The sequence below is a fragment of the Macadamia integrifolia genome, chromosome 1, assembly GCF_013358625.1.
Source record: "Macadamia integrifolia cultivar HAES 741 chromosome 1, SCU_Mint_v3, whole genome shotgun sequence".
NCBI classification, from domain to species: Eukaryota; Viridiplantae; Streptophyta; class Magnoliopsida; order Proteales; family Proteaceae; genus Macadamia; species Macadamia integrifolia.
Window position 1 is genome coordinate 17,233,890 of NC_056557.1, and position 9,874 is coordinate 17,243,763.

Genomic DNA, 9,874 nt, shown 5'->3' on the forward strand with positions numbered 1-9,874 from the left:
ACCTGAGAGTGGTGCATATGATTTTGAGGGCATGATGTCCACTATGAGGGCTTTGAAGGATGGGCAAGATCAGCTGTTAAGAAGACTGGATGAGAGTGCTTCTAGGGAGGAACGCATCCTGGATAGGCAGGCTACTTTGGAGAATTCCTTTCTCAGACTGGGCCAGGACTTGGATACAACGGCCAATGCCATCTCAACAGATTTTGGCCGACTTCGAAGGGACGTACAGCTGGTGAACTCGAGGTTCGACTACTACGACCATCGACTCAACGTTAACTCTAGACCTTAGGTGAACGGAGTAGTAGTATTGGATGATGACGATGACGATGATCAATGAGGACTTAGTTCGTTCACACTAGCTTCTCACCTGTTTCATGTTGTTGATCTTATTGTATTTTTCTTTCTTTTCTCATTCCTTGTACTTTCTCTGTAACTGGACTTATTTGTTGGGTGATGTGTTTTGATAGTGGTTTGTGGTGAATTTGTATGTTTGAATACTTGTGTAGTTTAGTTGTGGTGTCTTTTGTTAATTTTGATCATTGATATTTATATATATGTTGTTTATCAGGTATTTGTGTGGAAAATTTTTGGAAATCTCGTTTTGCACCATTATGCTACCGAAATTTTGTTAAACTCGTACTCGATGGGTTATGACATCAATTAATTAATCTTTCATTTTCTCTCATGCATGCCATGAATGCAATAACTAAATGCAACCATTTTTATTACTTTCTTCCTTTGGCTTTTATCTCTTTAAAGTTTTTACATTAACCCAATCCCATTTCCTATTATGGATTCTATGGGGTCTAAATGGTATGTTGTGAGTGAATAGAGCATCGCCGCTCTGATACCACCATTGTCACACCCCGTTCACACAGAACCGGGCCAGTGGCCGGGTTAACACCGGTTAACCCAAACCTGCCAGGATCATCTGATACAGTATCCAACCACAGCATACACACAACTAAGAAAGTGTTCATCAGTTCAGCGGAAGACTTAAATTTACCTGTAAATATTTCCATTATACTTGATACCCAAATTGTATTACATAGTTAAGTACATGTGGGCCCGCAGGCATGATATTTACACAAAAGAATACAATTTACATATCAAGTACACAAAAGGGATCATAAAAAACACAAAGGGTACAACTCAGCTCGGTATCAAAAGTAGAGCTCAGCTCGGCATCAAAGGTAAAGCTCAGCTCGGTATCAAAAGGTAGAGCTAAGCTCGGTATCAGAAGAAGAGCTCAGCTCGGTATCAACAGTAAAGCTCAGCTCGGTATCAAAAGAAGAGCTCAGCTCGGTATCAAAGTTGCGGTCCAGCAGCACAACCCTCGCACAAGCAATCTGTGCCGTGTTCTAATTCCTCGGGGACCCACCAATCCTCTTCAGGGAATTCAGCTGTGGGGCCTGACCCGTGGTCTTCAGGTTGATGACCTGCAAAATCATCTAAAAGAGGTGCACACGTGGGATGAGCTCACTAGCTCAGTAAGTGAAAAGAAGGACCACACAGCAGTCCACACAACAAATCGCAACCATATGCACTATATGCTATGCAGTTCATTTTTAATCACATCCACCTAAACAACATTACTAAGTCCTTGGTTTAGTGCTACTACAACCACAGTGCGCGTATACTCCGGGTACGAGTCGCGAACTCCATCCCGCGATACGCCCATAGGGCTGTCGGAGAAGGCCCACCGTGAGTACTCAGAAAAGTAAAACATGCCGACCACTGGCTCTCAACATAAAGTAAATGACAAAAATTAAAGGTGTTGACTCCAGCCATTTAAAAGCAGTACGATTGGCCCTCTTGAATATACCACCGAGGTTGCCGACTGTCCTAATGACCAGCCGGGCGTATGTCTAACCACCACAGTGACCCGACAATCGTGACCACTGCTTCCCCCCAAATGGTAACCCAACACCTCAACCCCTGTTGGGAAGGGTCGTAGCACGGGAAGGTGATAATCGTACACCGCATGCTCCTATATGATATAGTACGATTGTATGGTGCCTCCGCGTCCCATTCCACGGGCCACCAATGCACTCGTTTCCAAGCCGACTACGGCATCTAGTCTACTAATGCATTATGCACAATGATGTCAACATTCATCACATAAGCACATCATCATTTAATATTGAGAAAATAATCACAACACACATAGCATAAGATAATGTGAGGATGGCTAAGCTACATATAATTTGCATGGTGACATGGCTAATCTAGATACAATTAGATGAATGCCAAACAAGCCTTGAAACAAGGCCAAACATCCTCTCCCCACTTACCTGTAGTGTACAAGGACTCACGCTCGGTAAGGGTGAGATCCGGTGCGAGAAGCGTACGTTTTGGTGAACCTAACATAAGTGAATGGGCTTAGCATTTCACCATTTTGGGATCAAAATTAACATGATCCAATGACAAAATCATGTTTAGAATCCTAAAAGTGGGTCGCACGTCCATTTTGGGTCCGTTCAGATGTAAAAATCACGTTGGGAGCCTCTCGGGTGGGTCGGACAGCCCACCTGTCATGACCCACCAATCAGACCCACCGGTCATGACCGGCGGGCAGGTCGGCCTACCGGTTGGCCCACCGGTTGGGCCCATTGGTTGGGCCCGAGGGTCCTACTAAGACCTGCGAGCAGGTTGGCCCACCGGTCGGCCCATCGGTTGGGCCCGTCAGTTGGCCCCGAGTGTCTGCCCTCTCAGGCAGGTCATTTGGCCCACCGGTTTGGCCCACCGGTCTTGGTGGGAAAGTGCCATTTTTCCCCAAACATTCCCCAACCTTTGGGGAAACAAATGGGGCTTTTTCAAACCCATTCTCCACACATTCAAGGTCTCATAAGATGGTTCTAACCTAGATCTAGGTTAGATTTAAGGAATGGAAGCCATCTTACCTTCTTTGCCCAAGAACTCATTCAAAGACCCCAAAATCACTTCAAATCACCAATGCTTTTGCCAACCTTGTAAACACTTCTTCAAATCCTTCAAAATCAACACATAGATCATCTATTAAACCTTAGATTCATCATCTCAATGGGGATTTACAAGACCTCAAGAAACTCTACCCAAATCAAGGGTTTTACTTGGGTATGGTGGAAGTTTAAGGAATCTAGCCTTTGCTCACCTCTAAACATAGATCTCGTGTTGGAGATCACTCTTCTGGCGTCGAAATGGGAAGATCAACCCTTGGCACCGCTGAAATCCATCTTTTCTTCCTCTTTCTTCCCTTTTTCCTCTTCTTTCCCTTCTTTTCTCTCTCCTCTTTACTCTTCTCACCAATGCCCGAGTGTCATAAATGAGAAAATGGAAAACTCATAAATGCTATTTATACTTTCTAAAATAACTAAGTAACCACATGGGTGGGTCACTCAGGTGGGCAGATGCGCCCACCTACGACCACCCACCTGAGGGACAAAACTTGGCTAACAAGTGGGATTTTGACAGAATTCAACTCTCAGCACGAATCTCACTCTTGGCATAAGATGTAATATAGGTATGCGCTTTAAGATACGGCTACGTACCTGTTTTATCCGTACATGGCCTTATGATATGTGCATGTACACGGCTTGAGTACACCCGTCTCCTCTGGCACTGACTCGGACTTGTCTGGCCAGCCGGTGTTCAAGGTCACCCTTGCCATCATGGTCCACAAGGATCCTGCCTTAATCCTCTCTGGTTCAGGTCCTGCATGGTTAAACCGGCTCAATCGTGTAATCAGACTGGGTGTAAGATGTAGGGTATTACAGAATGTGCTGAAGGAACCCAGAGAGACTCGAATTTCTCTAAAATTGAAAGCGGGATTCTCAAGTTCAAAGGGAAGTTGTGTGTGCCTAGTGATGGTGATTTGAGAGACATAGTTTTCAGAGAGGCACACAACTCTCCATACTCCATTCACTCCAGCACTACTAAAATGTATAAGGACCTCAAGGGCTCCTACTGTGGAAAGGAATGAAGAATGATATGGCCACGCATATGTCTAGATGTCTCACATGCCAGCAAGTCAAGGCTGAAAGACAAAGGCCCCATGGTTTATTGCAGTCAGTGCCTATTCTGGAGTGGAAATGGGAGAATATTACCATGTATTTCATCACAGACTTACCCCGCACACAGAAGAGTATGGATGCCATTTGGATAATTGTGGACCGCTGAATCAAGGCAGCTCACTTTATCCCAATCAAGGTCACATTTTCCATGGACAAGCTGGCCAAGTTGTATATTGACAACATCATCAGGTTGCATGGTGTACCACCTTAGCATTATCTCTGATCGAGATCCTAGATTCATTTTCAAGTTATGGACATCTGTACATAAGGCTATGAGTACACAGTTGAATTTTAGCATAGCTTTTCACCCCCAAACCAATGGTCAGTTGGAGAGGACTATCAAGACATTGGAGGACTTATTTTGAGCATGTGCCTTGGATATGAGTAACAGCTGGGATGAGCACATTTCCCTTATTGAGTTCTCCTACAACAATAGTTATCAGGCCACCATCGGAATGTCTCTATTCGAAGCTCAGTATGGCAAAAAGTGCCGGACTCCAATCTATTCGGATGAGGTTGGTAAGCGGCATATTTGGGGTCCAGACTTGATACAGGCTACCAGTGAGAAGGTGAATATGATCAGAGAAAGAATTAAAGCAGCTTAGTCCAGGAAAAAAAGCTATACAGATGTCAAAAGGAAACATCTGGAATTTGGAGTTGGAGACAAGGTATTCTTACGGATCTCCCCAGTTAAAGGGGTGATGCAGTTTGGTAAGAAGTGAAAGCTTAGTTCGAGGTTTATGGGACCGTATGATATACTGAAAAGGATCAGACTAGTAGCTTGCCGGATAGCTTTACCACTAGAGTTGGAGGGTACACATATCTTCCATGTATCTATGTTGAGAAAGTACGTTCCCGACCCCACTCACGTATTGACTTACATACCCTATGAGTTAGATGAGGATTTTACCTACGTGGAGTATCCAGAGAAGATTGTTGATCGGAAGGACCATGTTCTCCGCAACCACACCATTTTCTTCGTTAAGGTGACATGGATGAACCACCTAGAACAAGAAGCATCCTGGGAGCGAAAAGATGAGATGTTGAAGCAGTATCCTAGATTATTTGATTTACTAGGTATGTTCAATTTCGATTATGAAATTCTAGTAAGGTGGGGGGAATGTTACACCCATGCCCTGACCTGGTCTAATTTGAACTGTTGTGATAGGTCTTAGGCCAGAGATTAGAAGTATGCTGGTATTTGGCTCACAACCACCCATTACTAAAGGAGAAGAGATGATCCCACATGTTTGTGCATTGCATGCCAGTCCAATTGGAGGGGATTCGTACCTTCTGATCCCAGATGGTAAGTGACCTGACTCCCCACATATGAATCTTGGCACATACCGAAGTTATTGGAAGGCCATGAGCATAGCCGAGGGAAACTATGTTTACAAGACCAGTTGGGGGATAGCAAGCTGTCATGACCACCAAAAATATGCCATCGGAAGCACTGAGCATGAATCTGGTGGGCTATTTTTGGTGAGTTAAACAGGCTATCGTCAAGGTTCAGATGCCCGTGGGTCCCGCCATTGCATCATAGACAATCTCATATGATCCAAAATCATCCTTCACACTTTCCTCATGACATGAGCAGTTCATAGACCTAAGCAGTCGGGTTCTCGTGCCCCAAAAGTCGCATTAACCCGATCGATTCGAGTAAGGTTCAACCAACTGGACCCTAAGGCCTATTTTCCTTATAAGTGGGAAATGAGGAATTCATTTCCTAAATTCCTCATTTCCACTTTGCTCAAACATAGGAGAGAAGAGAAAGAAGAGAAGGAGAAGAAGAAGAAGAGCAAGAAGAGGGAGGAGACTTACCTTGGTGCTCACTGCCGCCTAGTTTCCAGAATCGCTGCTGGAGGTAAGTGCAATCACTCCTACTACCCTCACTCTTCATTTCCTAGGTTAAACTAGGTGTGGGCGTAATCTTAGTGTACAAACCCCTTGAGGTTGGGGAATGTGTATTCTACCTTCCCGGTGCCATTGTCGAGCTCAAACCGAGTCTGGTGAGCTCCGGCAACAAGATTGGCCAAATGTATCGTGGGATCCGGTGGATATGTATAGTGGGATCCGGTGTGGCCGAGGTGGTATCGGTACCATGATGGCCGTGTGTTTGTTGTATGTATGAGATGGAATCCGGTATAGCCGAAGTGGTAATTGCCGTATGTATGTTGCATTCATGCATTGATTATGTGCATTAGAGTTAGTTGTAGTCACGGATTACACTTTGTGGCCGATGTGTTATCGGTATCGTGTGCTCTGGGACTACATTTGGAAATAGGTACGCTTCATGGCCGACAATTGGTACCGGTGTTGCGTAGTCCATACTCAACTATTATATGTATGCTAGATTAGGTAAATGGTTTCGGGTAACACTGTGGCCAATGTGTTACCAGTATCGTGTACCTAGGACTATATTTGGAGATGGATTACACTTTGTGGCTGATGTGTTACCAGTACTATGTAATTCATACTGACTATATCATTATGAAGGCATATAGCATATATGTGATTAGGAATCACTCCCTATGCTATGAACCCTTGCCAATAGGGGTTAAGGTGTTACATAACCCATTGTGGTATATTCGATGTGCCTTTCCAGAATGCCACACCTGCGGTATGATGTGATTGTTGTCGGAGGCGAGAGCTTGTTAGGAGTGGTAGATGATTAGTACCGGTGCCGTGACAGCCAAGAGGGGGTTATCAGGGGTTTTTTGGGTGACCCATGGACGCATACGGGGACCGACAGGCTTCTATTCATGGTTAGGGTTTGTATCCCTATGTAGTCAATGGCGGTTCTGAGACAAGGGATATAGCCTAATGTGCCGTAGTAGCATTTACCAAACTTAGTTGTATTGTTAGGTGAATAATAAAATAAATGAATTGCATCACGAGCATCATGGACTATGTGTTTAATTTATGTAATCATGCATCATAAATTATTACTGCGATTGTTATGCTTGGATGTGCTTGACCCCACCCCTCATTGAGCTAGTTGGAAAGCTCACCCCACGTATACATACTTTTTAGATGATGATGCAAGTGTGGTCGTGCCTATGGCTAGTGACTCTTTTTCTTCCTGACTTGAGTACGGAGTGAGCAACTGGTGGATGCCAAAAGTGGAGGAGCACGATCAGGACCGTGCTTGCGACCACTATGCTTATGCCACACCATGAGATTGTACATCATACTTTGATACTTTTGGGTATTAATGTGGATTGTATATTTTTTTGAGATTATATTATATGTCATGGATGAATGTAACAGAATAACTCGGTTATTGCTATTATATTATCATTAGACGTTTCCCCATTTTATTTATAATTCTGCTATTATACTCTGATTCCGCTGCTTATGTTGGTTTATGATGTGAGATTGTGAAAATGTTAAAGGTACTGCTATCAGAGATCCTAGTAGGTTTGTAAGATAGGTAAGTGTCTTACTCACACCGCCAGTATTCCTAATGGTAAGTTGCATCTACTAGTATTGGGGTGTGATAGCTATAGCATCAGAGTGCGATGCTATGCCTTGACTCATAATCTCAGCCAAACCATGATTTTGGGGAAATTAAGATTAAATAAAAATCTCAAGACAACAATAATAGAAATTACACAATTAGTCACAAGTATAGTGTTAAAGCCGTTTCATTATAAAGGAGAACTAGATTACACAGCTTTCACTTTTTATAAAATTAAAGTACGGAAAATAGGAAATCCTAACTAGCCTAAAGACTAGGAATGTAAATGACAGAAACAAATGACATAAAATGAAATTTCAACTAAACCTAAAATATCAAACAAATAAAACATGAAAAGGGAAATCCTAAAAGCTACAGTGGCAAACATGCCACTACTCTTGCTGCTCTTGCTACTGCTGCTGCAGGTTCTGTCCCTGGCCTTGAGCCTAGTTTGGACTATGCATTCCTTGAGGAGGCACCGGAATACCAAGACGGAAGACCATCGCTTGCATTTGTGCCTCTAGGGAGGCCACTCTATTGTCCATAAACAGTAGGTCCTGTCTTGCTCCTCTTGTTCAACCATACATTGGGTACGTACATAGCATCCAAACATCGTTACAATATGATTCCTAAGGATTAAGAATGAAAAAATAGGTTCAATGGCTGAATGTAAAGTTCACAAAGAAGAAAATCACAAAACTAGGTTACAGAGAGGAGGACCATACCTTTGGTGCGAATGTGGCACTGATCGATTGCGAAATAGCAAGAGGAAGGTAGGGAATGGGTTGAAAAGTGCTCCTTGGCTATTTTCACACATTTTTCATAAGTTAGAATAGGGTTTTGTATAATGAAACCTAAACCCGAGCCTATTTATAGCCGTTTTGGAGCGATCGAAAACAACCCACCGGAAACACTGAGCATCCTTCCGGTGCCTATTTTTGTTGAAGTGAAAAATCCCAAATTGCTCTCTTTTTTGCCCACAAAAAATAACACTGATATTTCTGGTGGATTAAACCATATTTCTAGTGAGAAGCCTCCTTGTTTCCGGTGGACTAAATTGGAAAATAAATTATTTTATTTTTCAAATCTAAATTATTATTTTGTTGCCCTAATTGTGTGCCCCTTCTTGATATGCAGGTGATCAGATCCAAATATGTGCGGACCCCACCTATGCATACCCTAACCCTAATTTCGCTTATCGTATATGTGTGGGACCCATTATGCATGCATGTGTTCTAATTACATGCAACCTTGTATATGCATGTGCACTAATCGGATTTCTCCATAGGAGTCATGTCACGCAAGAGCACTCGATCCTGATCCTGATCCTGATCCACTCGTCGCCTCACTTCCCCTACACGGAATCAGGGTAGACGCCACAATGCACCTCTGGCTCCGTCAGTACTTATAGCCCAGGATGTGGCATCCATCATGGATAACATGATGCGGGGAGTTGAAGAAAGGCAAAACCAGTTAATGGTCGGGATCGATGATAAGATCTAGGTGGCAATGGAAGCCCATAATGCACTGACCACACCTCCTACTCCACCGGCACCCTTTCCAATATCCACTGGATCGACTGCCCTTCAAATGTCTAGTGGGGCACAAGTGCATGGGTAAGGGCATCCAAATGTGCATGGGCAGGTGCAAAACCCGATGCCGGATTAAGCCCAGGCCCATGTAGAGGGCTGGACAGACTTGATGAAAATGATGGAGAAGTTTCAACGGCTTAGGTCCCTATGCTTCTCAAAGGTGGGCCAAGACCCGTTGTATCCATCAAGATGGATTGGTGGAATGAAGAAGGTTTTTAGGTTGATGAGCAGCACTGGTGAGTAGAAAATTTTGTATGCGGGCTATCAGTTACAAAATGAAGCGGATGATTGGTGGAGTGCCACCGAGCCTATTCTGAGGGCTAGTAACCCGAACCCCACTTGGGTAGACTTTAAAGGGGCCTTCTTTGAGAACTATTTTTGAAAAGATTCCAGGATAGGAGAGAGAGTGAGTTCTCTTAGTTGGTTCAAGGTTCCCGGTCTGTGCTCGAGTATCAGCAACGCTTTGAGGAGCTATTCCATTTTGCTCCTGAGCATCTTAGAGGTGATAGAGCTAAAGCAAAGAAGTTTGAGAAAGGGTTGAGGCCAGGTATTGGGTCAACCATTGTGGGGTTAAAATTGTAGAGCTATGCTGAGGTGGTCCAAGTGACCAAATCTATTGAAGATCGGTATAGAGACAACTTCACGACCCAATAAGGGACAGGAACAATGGGATCTATTGATTCTGGGGGGCAGAAAACCTTTTTGAGTTCCCTATGTCAACCCAACTTCAGTGCAATTTCGGAAGCTTGATGCTAGTCAGACTTCCCAGT